The sequence below is a fragment of the Nyctereutes procyonoides genome, unplaced genomic scaffold, assembly GCF_905146905.1.
Source record: "Nyctereutes procyonoides isolate TBG_1078 unplaced genomic scaffold, NYPRO_anot_genome, whole genome shotgun sequence".
In the NCBI taxonomy this organism is placed as follows: Eukaryota; Metazoa; Chordata; class Mammalia; order Carnivora; family Canidae; genus Nyctereutes; species Nyctereutes procyonoides.
In genome coordinates this window covers 31,164,073-31,178,822 of record NW_026575131.1, presented here as the reverse complement: position 1 = coordinate 31,178,822, position 14,750 = coordinate 31,164,073, and the positions used below count along the sequence as shown (strand labels likewise).

Here is a 14,750-nt window from a genome sequence, read left to right as displayed (position 1 = left end):
AAGAAAAACTGGTATTTTTAGGGCTCTTCTTTGGACCACAAATCAGCATCCTTTGAGCTGGGGGAAATCACAAGTACTTGCCATCTTCCCTCACTGGCATTTTATCTTCTGAACGCATCCCGTTTAGATTGCAGTGTGCAGTGCTTTTTTTCTTTTCAGCTAAGAAAGAAGCATCTCAGACCGGGCTTGGGAATGAGAGGCTTTGTGGTCTCAAGACGGCATTTGCCAAATAATTGTCAATAAATAGAACTTTGGCAAAGACATATAAGAAGATTTGAAAGAAGACGTGATTGTCATACTCAGTCTATTGGCTTATACTAGATCAGAAAGAGTCAAACACCAAATGTCCTAAGGAGTGGGTTAGATGGTGCCCTCCTCCTACAAGATACATCTATATCAAATCCCTGCAACCTATAAATGTTTTCTTATTTTGTAAAAGGGTCTTTGCAGATGTAATTAGGTTACGGATATTAAGACCATGAGAACATCATTCTGGATTATTTGAGTGGGCCCTTAATCCAATGACAAGCATCCTTAGATACACAGAGGTGACACACATAAGAGGGGGAAGGTATAAACAGTTTTTTCTTGATTTTTGTCAGAAAACCCAAAATTTACCAAGCAGCTACAAGCACCTAGATTCTCCCAAAGCCTCTGGATGGAGCAGGGATTCACTGGATTTTGTACTTATGAACCTCCAGAACTGTGAGGAGACACATTTCTGTTGTTTTAAGTAACCCAGTTTGTGGTAATTTGTTGCAGCAGTCGTAGGAAACTAATGCACCGTATGTCGATGATAGTGTTGGGGTCAGGGAGTAGCCCATAAGCCAAAAGAGATTCTAAGGAAGCTTTTTGTGGTTCTTTATTGCAGTGCCATTGATATGTTTTATTTTTCTCTGTAAACTCGAGTCTCCCCTTTTATTAATATACCACAGGAAAGAAAGAGCCTACTTCTGTCATCCTTCCTTAAAGGAATTCACTATTACGGGCAAGGGGCATGCTTCCTCAGCCAACATCAAGAGCTTATCCATTCCCTTTCGTTACATTCCTACCACTCAAATAGCCCAGTCCAAGGTGTCCAATCACGTTATTACATGTTTATTAGATTCCTGAAGCCCATTCTGCCATCTTAAGCTCTTTCAGCTCTGCCTCTCTGCACCCAAGGCAGGAGGAGAATACAGCCAAGGAAGGGTTATGCATTTCTTGCTGTTTTGTTCGCTACCAAAATGGAAACTCTAAATTTTATCTCAGCTTTAACAAACCTTTGGTTACAGGAAGCACAGTAGTTCCAAAAGATTGACTTCCTCCGTTATGCCTTTCAGAGGCCCCAAAATATCAATTTTTTAAGTTACCCAACACACAAGATAAATATTTTAAGTACCATTTTATTTCCATCCAGGCCAAGGGACAATTTAGAAAAGGTTCTATTCTAAGTACATAGCCCAGGAAGTGTGGAAGGAAGTGTCGATGCTGTTATTTTGAAGTTAGCCTGTCAGTCATCATGATTGAAACATAACCCCGATGGCTTCCACAAGTGTAATAAAATGCTTCGCAAAAGGTTGCAGAATTGTAGGATGTAATAAAGTCTGCTTAGCTTCATTTCCAGTGCCGCAGAGTCCTAGAGAACGAGGCCCATTTCCTTATGCCTTGGGATTTGTTCAAGTTACTTTCATGCCTGGAAATGACAGAACATAAAAACAGACATTTAGTTAGAACCAATAGCATTTGGTGAGTTACGGCAATAAACAAAATGTTAGTTTGCTTACTGCTAATCTGTTAGATTGCCACTAACAATTTACGAGAAGCGATATAGATGTGGACAGAATATGTGAAATAGGTGGGTTCCAACCCTGCTGATGTCTGTACTCCCTGGATCCCCACATTTTCTGTGGCTTCCGTTCACACTCCATGCCCTAGAGGTCACCCCATGGTCTCTTAAGAATCTATCTTATGGACACGAGTCTCACATACAAATGAAGCCAATTTAGACCTTTATTAATTAGGTAAGAATAGATTCTCTAGCATAGCCGTTCCCAGAATTACCTGGTGAGCTTGTTAAAAACACAGATTTCTCGACTCTGTCTCCCACATTCTGACTCAGCAGGTCTGGAGAGAGGCCCGAGAATCTCTGCTTTTTAATGAGCTCTCCGTAAGAGTCTGAGATTTGGGGAATTATCGAGCTACTCTGTAACAGGCAGTATTAGCTTTGCTTCAAGCTAAGTTACCTTGAGGATTTGGGCTAGAACTAAAACAAATGATTTCCACTCATAAAATACGAAAAGGGGGGCGGGCGTTAATCTTGGAAAGAAAAGAAAATCCCCAGATCGTACAAATGCATTTCCTAGCCCTGGCATTCTCCCTCCACCCCAAAGGAGAACCTGTTGGAACCTTGGCTTCTGGGCCTTAATTATTGGTATCAGTAAATGGGAGTGGTTGGGAACTGGACAAGGTGAGGCTACGGGCTTGGAGGACATTGGGAAAGGCAGACAGCTCCAGGAAAGAGAAAATTAAACAGGAGGGGGAGGAAAGATGAGAATTTTCTGGGCTAGGGATCTTAATATTGAGGGAAGGTTGGAAGAAAGGGTGCTGGAGGATGTTTGGCGGAGCTACTGTGGGTGTGATATGGGAAGAGGTTTTGAGGAACTTTGCTGAGAAGCACAAATGGACTCCTTCCATGTTTTCGAAAGACTTCTGTGTCGATTTACATTGCTTTTCACTTCCTGTTTGCTATTCCTATGCTAAGTGGATGGCTCTGTGTGCAACACTCCAGGCACCGATCTGGGAGGCTGAGCTGCAATGACTCTTTCTAGGGCCAGTGTGCGGTTCAAGGGCATCCCCAGTACCTGAGTGAGGAGACACTGGCACACACAGGGTTTTTAGTGAGTCTAACATTATGCTTGTTCCAGAAGGACATAACAAGATGCTTGTTCCAGAAGGACATAACAAGATCGGAGAGCAGAGGGCAGGCAGGGCATCCCTTGGGAATCATCTGGTCCCCTCCAGGACCCGGAACATAGAAGCCTAGCCACTTCTGCTTCAGCCTTCACATTTGAGCTTAGACTCCACTGCCTCTCCCCCACCTCACATCTACGGATGTCTGTAAGCGAGGGGTGGAAAGTGGGGTGTATCTACCAGTCAGTTTGCAGCCCCACCTCACCCCCAGAGATGGGGACCTGTCTCATCTCTATATGACATTGAGACTATTCTCTATTGTACCCAGCACCACCCATCTTGTCTGGACATACAGGTCATCTCCCGATCATTCATCATTTTCCTTGGCCTTGAACAATTATTGACTTTGAGTCAGAGGCACCTGTGCAGGCCTGAAAATGGATGTGCCCTTTCTTTTCCTCCGCCTCATCTGTCTAGGGCAGATTTATGTCCTAGGAGAAGTTTCCCTCGGTTTTATTTTTGGTCTTTTGAACGTCGTGGCCCCATGTTATTTGCCGCACCTGCCCGCCCCGACACCAGCCCTGTAATTTCTGAATTTCCATGGAAGCCTCTATCTGTACAGCAGCAGGCTTTCCTTCAGTCAAATGACAATGACAGTGCTTCTGTGGCACATCCCTCACGCAGCTCTGGCATGCAAACTGTCGGCCTCGCTTCTGAAGGCCTGGGTGCAGCAGTTCCTTTTCTCCAACCAGCCCAGAAGCTGGTGGGCAGCAGCGTCTGCTTCTCGAGGCCGAGCACGGTGAGGGACCGTGTGGGGCTCTGAGGAGCCCTGGGTCTGAAGTCCACCCGGCCTCGTGACCCACCGCCTGTGTGCGTGCAGGTGATGCGAGGCGTGTGGCTGTGGCTGGGGTGAGGCTGCAGCGGTCAAGGCCCACAAGCCCTTGGAGCAGAGCCCCGCATGCTGTAAGCACTCACTAATGTTAGCCCCTGCTCTTGTCACCACCGCGATGCTTTTTTTCCCCTCTGCATCACGCTGCCCGTCACAGCAAGTGAAAGAGCTTAGCGATGCAGCAAGAGATTCAGTGTTATCTGGGGAGAGGGCGCATCTGGGCAAGGTGCTCATCTTCCCATCTTCTGCTCGGATGTCAGATGGCACATGCCCTTCGTGTCCCTAGCTCTCTTCCAAAGCACCTTGAGACAGTGGTGGTTTTTCAGTGCTACTTGGGTATATCAACAGATGTATTTACTGAAGTATGAGTGAGACCCTGAGGAGGTGCAAAGAGGCAAAAGGTGGTATCCTCAAGGCGCGGCTAGCCCCTGTGGGGAGACGCTTCACACAAGATGTGGCAAGGTGAGAGAGAAACTGGGTGCCAGGCAACCAGTCCAAGAGAATGTGGCCTCCTGGAGCTTCAAGAACAAAGAGCATGGGCCCAGGATGTCTGAAGTTTGCCCCATTGCCATGAACAGGTGCTTTTCTTTTCTTTTTCTTCTTCTTCTTTTTTAAGATTTTATTTATTTATTCATGAGAGACACACAGAGATAGAGGCAGAGGGAGAAGCAGGCTCCATGCAGGGAGCCCGACATGGGACTCGATCCTGGGTCTCCAGGATCAGGCCCTGGGCTGAAGGCGGTGCTAAACCGCTGAGCTACCCGGGCTGCCCCAAACGGGTGCTTTTCAAATACTTCTATGTCTCTAATTTAGTGGCAGATGAATGGAGGATGACCCATCCCCTGGCCAGGCGGTGCTTGAGAAATACCAGAGTGTTCTGGAGTTCCTATCAGAGGTTTGTTTTGCAGGGTAGAGAGTGAAGGCAGAAGGGACACGCCGTGACCCTGGACTTCGGAAGAGATTTTTGGAAAGGAGAGCTTCGAGTCTGTTAGGAAAATAAAAACATCTAATGGAGAAAGATTCAGTTTTGAGTAATATTGGCCGTGGGGTGTGTGCTGTAATCGTCTTGTCTGTCTCTCCCTGGATGCTTCAGGCAAGTCTTTTAAGTCGATTTGCATTTTGTTGTCTTGATTTAGTGAGTACAGGGAGAAGCAGAGGTACCAAAGGAATCCCCCCATGGGTGAGAAGTCACACCGACTTCTTCTCCTTGAAGGTACAGGTGTCATCGTGCCCCATAAAGTCATTCTCCACAAAACAGGAGCAGAGTCCCCTGTTTTCAACAGATCCAGCCAACCTCTGCATGCATTCAAGCCAACATCTTTTTACTAGTGTGTCAGTGAAGGAGGCTTCTACCTCTTACCCCGTCCCCTCCTCTTCTCTGATAGGCCCGAAGGAGGAGTTTGTGCTTTGAAGCTAAGAAAACAGATCGCCGTCTCTCTCTTCTGTAGGTGAACCTGGAAGGGAGCTGGCCACCGTCAATCTAACTGACAATGCAATGCAAAAGGAACATTCAAGCCCACACACACTCAACACACCTTCCCCTTCTGTTTCTTGAAGGTTTGGTTTCTCAACTTGGCTATTCATTGGAATCACCTGGAGAGGTCTAAAAAAATGACCTGCCTTCATCCTACCCTCCAAGATTCTGATCTAATGGGTCTGAAGTGTGGTTTACACCTCTCAGGTGGCAGAGGTGGGCGGCAGGGGCAGGAATCATTGAATGTGAAAGCCAAGAGCTCCAACCCTGTCTCTGTTTTTGTTTTGTTTTGTTTTAAATTTTATTTATTCATGACAGAGAGAGAGGCAGAGACATAGGCAGAGGAAGAAGCAGGCTCCCCTGGGGAGCCTGATGCAGGACTTGATCCCACCCTGAGCTGAAGGCAGACCTCAACCACTGAGCCGCCCAGGCATCCCAACCCTGTCTCCTTTTTGATTCAGCACCAAAGTGTACTCCCAATAAAATGTTCCAGCTGCCCCAAAGCAATTCAGGTGCTGGAGACAAATTTTGGTAGGTTTCAGATGCAAATGTCCAACTTCTAGTAGGGTTGCCTGTCTTCTGTGGTTCAGCAGAGCCACACATACCAGGCAAGTGTTGTCCTGCAAAGATTGTACTTCCTACCCATAAGGTTAAGTAAAAATCACCTGTTTTGCATCCATACCAGAGATGTCACAGGTGGCACCGCCTTCAGCTTGGGTCGTGATCCTGGAGACCCAGGATTGAGTCCCATGGCAGGCTACCTGCATGGAGCCTGCTTCTCCCTCTGCCTGTGTCTCTGCCTCTCTCTCTCTCTCTCTCTCTCTCTCTCTCTCTCTCTCTCTGTGTGTGTGTGTGTGTCTCATGAATAAATAAACAAAATCTTAAAAAAAAAGAAAGAAATGGTTTTAAGTCACAGTGATCACACTTACCAGTGACACAAAATCTTGAGACACAAATCTAAAATTTTTCTGTAACAGCTCTTCTTTTAAAACTCAGAGTTCCTAGCAGGCTGGAGATAGAGGGAGGTGGCCATGGAAAGCCATTCCGCTCACATGGAAAACAAGAGGGCCAATTTCCTACGGGCAGGCACCTCTGACCTCTGCTTTTCAGCTTTTTCTTAATAAACTGGTCTCTGAAATTGGATGACAAAAGCTGCTGGTGGCGACCTCTTAGAGTGAGTGGGGAAAGGGGGAGCTGGGGGAGAAATGGCAGGGGACAGAGAGCCACTGTGATGAGTAACTCTGAGGCGACGCAATCCTCCTTCCATCTAGAGCTGGAGGGGTTACCCCAAAGCACAGAGGCCAGACACTTAGTGGTGAGAGGACACACTTGAGACAGCAGGCGACCTTGTGCCAAGTTTCCTAACTCAAAGCCATTCCGCTGTGCTGGGCCACGCACACTGATTAACACCACAGCATCCTCTGATGAGAAAGTGTCCATTCAGGGCCTCTGAGGCCCCCCCGGTGCCCAGTCCCGACTTTGTGCATCCTCGAGGGCACGGAGTGCAGCTCTGGCCCCGCTCAGGAGGGGGGATGCCATGTGCCGCTCTGCAGCAGCGTTGGGGCTCAGCCGGTGGCTGTCCTTTATAGAGTGGCCACAGCCTCGGCATTGTCAGTTTTCTCTTTGAAGGGATAAATCAAACACTAAGAACAGCAAACACACAAGAAAGATGATGCCCAAGCTTGTAGCTGTGAGTGATTTACGGAGACCCTGCAGGGCTTAGCGCTTCCTTTATCCCACTGTCTCCTGACAAGTGAAGCTGCGAAGCCTTTGAGGCTTGGGGGGGGGGGGGACTTGGGAGGAAGAGCAGAGCAAACCCACTCCCGACGAATTCGTGGTACCCCTTGAGCGTTTCCTGGTTGCCCACTTGAAACCAGTAAGGCCTCTGTCTTCCACGTTTGTCCCTCTTACACCCCCTTCCCTGTATCTGTACCCAGCAAAGACTCTCCTTAGAAGGCTTTCTCGTTCTGCGGGAGCTTATGAAGAACAGGCTTTATTTGTCTCTAAATCTTCAGCTCATATTACTTTTCCCCGAGACTCAGTCGAAATGAAAAAGGATTACTTTATATTTACTCGCGTCTTTCGTGAGAGAAACTAATTTTGAGAAAGAAAGTCCCTACAATGTGAAATACTTTCCCTTCTTCCCGACTCTCCAAAGGGGCAAAAGGAAAGCGAAAAGGTATACATGCTTTGTCATTTACTTTGTCTGACAGCTTCTTCTTATCATGCTTTTGAGGGTGACCTTCCTCCCGCATATTCCTTCGCTCTACTTGTGCTCTCCTGTTATAATAGAATTTTGGAGCCAAGTATGGAGCAGGCTACCTTTGATAATTAATGGCTCTGCGAGTCTGCTGAGTGTGTTATTTAATTAATGGCACTTGTGTCTGGAGTGTGTACAACTCTGTGGTTGAATAAAAGGTGTATTTGCTGAGGGATTATAGACAAATACTCAAGGATCGTCACATTGAGAATTTGTCAGGGTTCAGCACATTAAACAGCCTAATGGGGTTATTATATTTTTTGTTCTCTGCCATTTAAAAGGTACTGAAGTTGGTATAACTCTGTCCTTTTTGCCTTGCATGTGAGTTTAGATTACAATCCAAAAAATCCTTAGGCTAATGGATAAAAATCTATAACTTGGGGCAGGGCCTTGCATCAAAAACAAAAAGATGGGATCTTGAAGGCTCTAGAGTATGAAAGTAACAGTAAGTTCCACTTTGCTTTGATGACTCACAAAGAGACTAACCTGAATTACATTCAAGTTCTGCTTGGGACCAAAAGATCAAAGGTTGAAAACTGGCAAGAAAACACCGCTGAAGGCTGCTGGGAACACAGAATATTTCACACTACCCTGCTTTTTCTGAGATTCTTTCTCACACCTAGAATGAGATGCAGATGAAAAGACAGAGATGAACACATCTGTGCAGAGACATCCAAAGTCCATTCAGGGAAATCTCTATGGAGTTATCTCTATGGGTGTTCAGATAGAGACTCCAATAGGAAGGGTCCGGTTTTAAGCTTTTATTGTCACTCTCTGCCTGGACATGTTATATTTGCTCTCTGGACCACTGTTTCTGTCTTTGTAAAATAGTAGATTGACTCCCTTCCAGCCCAAAGATGCTCAGAATGCTTTTCTCTGTAGGGACATGGAAGCTGACTCTCCCACTGATAGAAGAGATAGTGAACGCTCACTTTAAGGACTCGAGGATTATTTTTTTCAGGAGGAGACTCCTTGTTGGGCATATAAATGTGCCTGGCGAGAGGGCTAGAAGGCTCACACAATCTCCAAAGCCCAGCTAGATGGTCCAGGGGACAAGACTCAAGCCAGGATCTTGCCTTCTTCCTTGCTCCGTCCCATCAGAGGCCTTTCCACTCATGGTAGATAGTGAAAACAGAGGCACCCGCACACAAAGTTCAAGTGGAGCGAGGAGAGAGGTCCTGAAGGCTGTGCTCAGCAGGGGAAGCCATCTATCCCGAGCATCTGCCAGCCAGCTCTTGTGCTGAGGGGTGTACATCTTATGTGCAGAAACCTCATATAGTCTTCACCTCAGCCCCATGAGGTAGATATCATAACCCCAGTTTTCCAGCTGGGAAAGGGTCACATATAAGTGCAATACTGGAACCAGATGTGCTTAATTCCAGAGCTCAATCACTTTACAGCTGCAGTGGCCAATAGGGCATCTACTAGCCACACCCAACTAATGGCACTGAAAAATGTGACTTGAGATGTGCAGAAAGTAGAAAACAATGACTAGGTTTCAAAGATTCTAAAGAATATAAAATAGCTCAATCATTTCTTATATTTTTATATTATAAAGATTAATATTTGGATATATTGAGTTAAACATTATTATATAAACTTATTTTATTATATAAAATTATTAAGTATTAATTTAATCAGTCCTTAATTTCCTAAATTTCCCTGCTGGGAAATTTAACATGATACATGTGGCTCACATTCTGTTCCTATGGGACAGCACTGCTCTGTGACAGTATCCTGGACTGAAGCTCTGGAGTGAGCACACAGTGAAACTGCCCAGCTGCAAGGAGAAAGGGGGCTCTGTGAGCATCTCAAGAGTTAATTTAGTATTTAGTATTTAAGAACATGAGCTCTGGTTCAAGTTAGATCTGTGACTTATTTGCTGTGTAACCTTGATCAAGTTACTTTGCCTATTCATGCCTCAGTTCCATTACGTACAGAACGGGAACTTAACTCTCTATCTACCTCATAGAGTTGTTATGAGAACTCCGGATGATACAGGTAAGACACCTCTACAATCTAAAGAAATATCAGCAAGTAAGTCGAACACTTATGATACGCCAGGAGCTGTTCCAAGTGCTAGAGACAATGACCCTGTCCTTAGATTCTTACTTGCTAGTGGAGGATGCAGACAAGCAAATAAATCTATAATATGATGACAGATGATGATGAACACTATTAAGAAAAATAAGAGAAGTTTAAGGGAAAGAAGGAAACAGGGCCACTACTTTAGACTGGGCACTTGGGGAAGGCCTTTTGGAGCAGGTGACATCTGATTAAATCCTGAATGGAGGCAGAAAAGGAAGGAATTTCAGGCAGAACAAGACAAGTGGGGCCAGAGCCCCGAAGTAAGGGTATGTTTGATGTGATCTGGTAACAGCAAGGAAGCAGGGAGGCTGGAAGAACAAGTGTAGGAGAGAGACATGGAAGATGAGATTGGATTTTATCTATGTCCTTTATTGTGGCCACCAAAACTTCTTGTGATTAGGCCCTGGCTGGCTTCCTCAAGTATGAAAGAGGGACATAAGCTAGCTTGCCATTTAAAGGAATTTCTTATTTTAACATGTTCATTCTTTTGTATGACCTTGGATAAGTTTGGGGAATATCCAAGGATATTCTAATGGAATATATAGATATATATTTTAAGAGTCATAGCAAACACTTGACATATGATATGCTATATATAGAAGTTATATTTTTAACTGCAATATCACAAAAGCTTACCCAGAACGAGGGGAAGTTCTTAGACTTTACTGAAAATACTTTTCTTTTAAATTTTTGCACTACATTGCATTTCCATGGAGTCTCATTCTTTTACAGGATTACAGAAATTAAAATTAACCGCACACAAGATCTTCTACCTTAAAAGAAAAAAAAAAAAACTGCCCGGATAGATAACAGATCCTCGAGAAGAGAGTAATAAAACAGAACTTTGATAGGGGTGTCAAAGAGAAATGCTGATTTTAGGCATAATCCTTGTTCCAAGTTGATAACTCTGGAACCTGCAGGAGCCACCAGAGAGTGGGTGGGATAAGAGAGGGGACAGAGTTCCGAGAGCAGCCCAGAGTTCTGCAATGCCAAGATGGGCCTGTGAGAAAGCTTCCTTTTCCTAAAGCTAAAACTCTGGCTTATCATTTCTAATTAAAAAAATGATTCAAGCAGTATCATCGGCTTTCACTTCCTCAAAGCAATACCACACCGTCAGTTTGCAGCTTAGAATGCCAACAGTTCTAAACTTTTTGTGGGCCTCATTGGAACAAGATACAGAACTTTAGCAGAGGGAAAATTGCTATGAACATCTAATTACATTCAAAGCCATTTTTACCTGTCTTAAAGGAATGGAAATGATCTGCCAGTTTTTATAGACCTTCTTGACCTAAAGAAATCTGCTGGCGGAAAGAGAATCCTCAATTGGGTTCTTTTAATGCTTTAATTATTACATGATCTATCATTTACGCACTGACTCATACACTTTGAAAAATCCCTTAAATACGCATTAAAATTGATTGGCTAATCCTCGACCGTGGGGTGGCTCTTGGAGGGCATGTAATTGTGTATGGGCGTGAGCGGGAGTTAGACACAATTGACACGGAGTCAACTGCTTTATGATGGGATAAGGTAGAGAAATCAATTTGGTCACAGGTACTGTCGACATTGTACCACGAACTTGCACAGAATTCAGTCATATACTTCCGTGTTCTTAATTGAGTCTTATTGTTTCAGATTGACTGTCAGTTCCTCCAGGGCAGGAACTGATAGGATGCTTCACCTACTCGGCCTCAATGTTTGGCTCAAAATGGGTTCTTGGGCAGCCCAGGAGGCTCAGTGTTTTAGCACCGCCTTTGGCCAGGGCCTGATCCTGGAGACCCAGGATCGAGTCCCATGTTGGGCTCCCTGCATGAATCCTGCTTCTCCCTCTGCCTATGCCTGTGCCCCACCCCCATCTCTCATGAATAAATAAAATCTTAAAAAAAAAAAAAAAACAAAAACAAAAAATAGGATCTCAATAAATAGTGTGATTGAGTCCTAGACCCTTAAGGTTAAGAAGGTCCTCTAGGAAGCAAGTAGTCTATGCCCTTGTGGTAGCCAGGACTCTTGATGGCAAGTAAGGAAACCCCAGTTCAAATGAGCCTCTGAGGAAAAGTGACATAATTACTGACTTTTTAACTGTGAAGAGTGGACTGGATGTAGGAATTCATCCCCCTCTTTATCTTTTCGTCTCACTTCTCTCTGGGGGCTTTTCCTGCATTAGACTGCTCCAATGATCCGGATGACTGCCAATAGTCTCAAATATGCGTCATCCCTTCAAGGGCTTCTCTATGTCCATACACAGAATGGTAGAGAAGGACGTTAATAAACTGAGTGGGCGTGGCCTGTGGATGAGATTGGCAGCTCCATATTCAAATGTCTGCTACGTTCCATCCTATTTTCTGCTTGAATTTCTCAGCAAGCTTTTCAGTGTTTTGAAATCCAAGAGTTAATTTCAGATTCTAAATCCCTATCTTTAGAGGAAAGGGTCTTGAATAGAGCTGTTGGGAGTCCTCATTGATCCTAAGAATGCAACATTTAATGCATTATGGTCCAAGGTTGATTAGTTTTGATTCACTCCTAGTCATTGAATGTAGTTTTAACTTTTGGGAAAATATTCAATCTGTAACTATGGTTGCATAGATAAATAGTGGGCAGTACTGTCTCTTTAGCGGGGTTACAAGTGGATAAAGTGACCAAAGCCCCTAGCACAGAAATTACCAAATTCTGGCTCCTTTCCTGAAAATAGCAAAGAAGCAAGAACAAGTGGTATCTTAAACCTCAGCTTCACTGTGTAATTCTTGCTGTCAATTATCTAGAGTTTAAGCAGGAGAGGATGTCTCTAAACAGAAACCCACCAATTTTAGTGTGAAAGTAAGACTGTGTGCTCCCAAGTCAGACTGTCTTCCCTTAAATCCTGGCTCTCCACCTAACCCTGAGAGTCCTTGGGCAAGTCCCATAGTGGCTGTAAGCCTCAGTTTCCACATCTGAAAAACAGGGAAACACCCTAGGGTTGCTGTGATTTAACTGACGTAAAGCCTGTAAAGTGCTTGGTATACCTTGTCCATAATAAGTGCTCCATGAGTGGTGCCATTAAGAATCATTAATAATAATAAAGTGTCCTCTCTATGGTGATCTCCATTACTTAGTTCCTGAAAAATGATCTTGTTGGCCAGTGTGGCCTCTTAAAGTCAGGGAGGATGGCCAAGAGGAAGAGAATAGACTCTCTGATGTAGGAGCAGAGTGCAAAGATTATATGCAATGATTATTCTTTTTCGTTTAAGCTTATTGTGGAATAATTGAGTATCCATTGACTATCCAGCCAGCAATTAGACCTTCCTTTAAAGTCAGTCTCTTCCTTCCTTTTCTTTTGTCCTTAAAGATTTTTATTTATTTGATTTATTTTTAGTCCTTTTAAGGGTGAAATATAACACAGACAAGTGCAGAAGATAATTATACACATGCGTGCTATACATACAGACACACACATAAATATGCATATATACATACACGGCTTATAGAATTAATAAAAAACAAACACACATCTGGCCACTGGAGATGGCAAGGAGTAGAACTTTGCCTCTACCCTTCTCCCACCACATTTCCCTCAATAACTACTCCTTTGTTACTTCCTCCAAAAGGTAACCACTGGACTGATTTTATGGTGATTACTTCCTTGCTTTCCCTTATAATTTTACCCTCTGTCTAAGTGTGTCTCTAAACACTATAATTTAGTTATGCCTGTATTTGAACTTTACACAAATGCAATCACGCAGTGTGTGTTCTTTTGTGTTTCTGTTGTTCCACATTCTTGCAAACACTTGATATCCTCAGGCTTGTGAACTTTTGACTATTGTGGTGGGTATATAGTTATAGTTCATTGTGTTTTAAGTTGGCATTTCCTGATACCTAAAGATCATTGTCCATTTTGATACCTTGCCAGAGTGCCTGTTTAAATCTTTTTTGTATTTTCTGTTGGGCCATTGGCTTTTTCTTAATGACTTGTAAGGTATGTGTGTGTGTTTTCCTTAAAAAAATCTTCTGGGTACTGGTCCTTTGTTGGATATGTATGTAGCATATACCTTTCCACACTCTGAGTCTTGCTTTTCCTCTCTCTTAACATTGTCTTTTGATAAACAGAATTTCTTAACTTAAATTTAGTCCAATTTATCAATCTTGTTTTTATGGTAATGCTTTTCATGTCCTATTTAAAAAGTCTTTATAACAGGATCATGAAGATATATATTATCTCTTAAATGCTTTATTGTTTTACATTTCACATCTTGAATTATAGCTCAGCTGGAACTGACTGTAGCAGAAGGTATGAGGTAGGGTATAGTTTCATTGGTTTTCTACATGGATATTCAGTTTTCCCAGGGTTTTTACTAGAAAGATTTTGTGTTCCCCATAGCTCTGTAACTTTATTTTAATCATGAATCAATGGGACACCTGGGTGGCTCACCGGTTTAGCGCCGGCCTTTGGCCCAGGATGTGATTGTGGAGTCCCGGGATCAAGTCCCCACATTGGTCTCCCTGCATGGAGCCTACTTCTCCCTCTGCCTATGTCTCTGCCTCTCTCTCTCTCTCTTTCTGTGTATGTGTGTCTCTCATGAATAAATAAATTTAAAAAAATCATGAATCAACTACTCACGTATGCCTCGATTTGGGCTCTGTATTTTATTTCATTAGTCTACTTATCCTTGTCCTGATACCATGCTCTCTTAACTTTGTAGCCTTGTAGTAAGTTGATATCCTATAGAGTAAGCCCTTTTATATCTCTGCCTTATTTTTTAATAGTCTCTGGCTACATTTCCATAAGCATAAGAATTAACTTATAAATTTCACCACCACCAGCAAAATATCCTATGGTAATTTTGATCTGATCTGCATTGAATTTACAGGTAAATTTGAGAAGAGTTGAGTCTTTATGAAATTGAGTCATTCATCTATTTCCTCTTGAATGCCTCTTTCTAATACATTATAGTTTTGTTTTTTTTGTGTGTCTAGAAGCTTACATATCTTCAATTATTCCTAGGCATTTGATTTCTGATGTTAATATGGGTATCCCCTGATTTTGAAAATTCACTTCCACACTTTACTTTTACAGAAGACCTACATTAGTACCTGTTTTTGCTAACAGAAAGAAATCTGAATTGGATTTGTGCTTTTATGAAAAAGGAGAAAAGCAAAAACAGCATTCATCATAT

The 14,750-nt window shown here is 43.4% G+C and overlaps 1 protein-coding gene across 8 annotated transcripts in view; it reads right to left on the bottom strand.

Annotated features, from left to right (window-relative positions):
- Nucleotides 1–1,367: 1,367 nt before the first annotated feature.
- The window catches only part of FHIT (fragile histidine triad diadenosine triphosphatase), a 1,388,110-nt gene continuing 1,374,727 nt past the window's right edge, over nucleotides 1,368–14,750 (bottom strand). For all 8 annotated transcript variants that reach the window (XM_055344936.1, XM_055344935.1, XM_055344937.1 and 5 more), the window contains one exon: nucleotides 1,368–1,675. The gene's annotated coding sequence lies outside the window, so the exon portion shown is untranslated. The remainder of the gene's footprint in view (nucleotides 1,676–14,750) is intronic.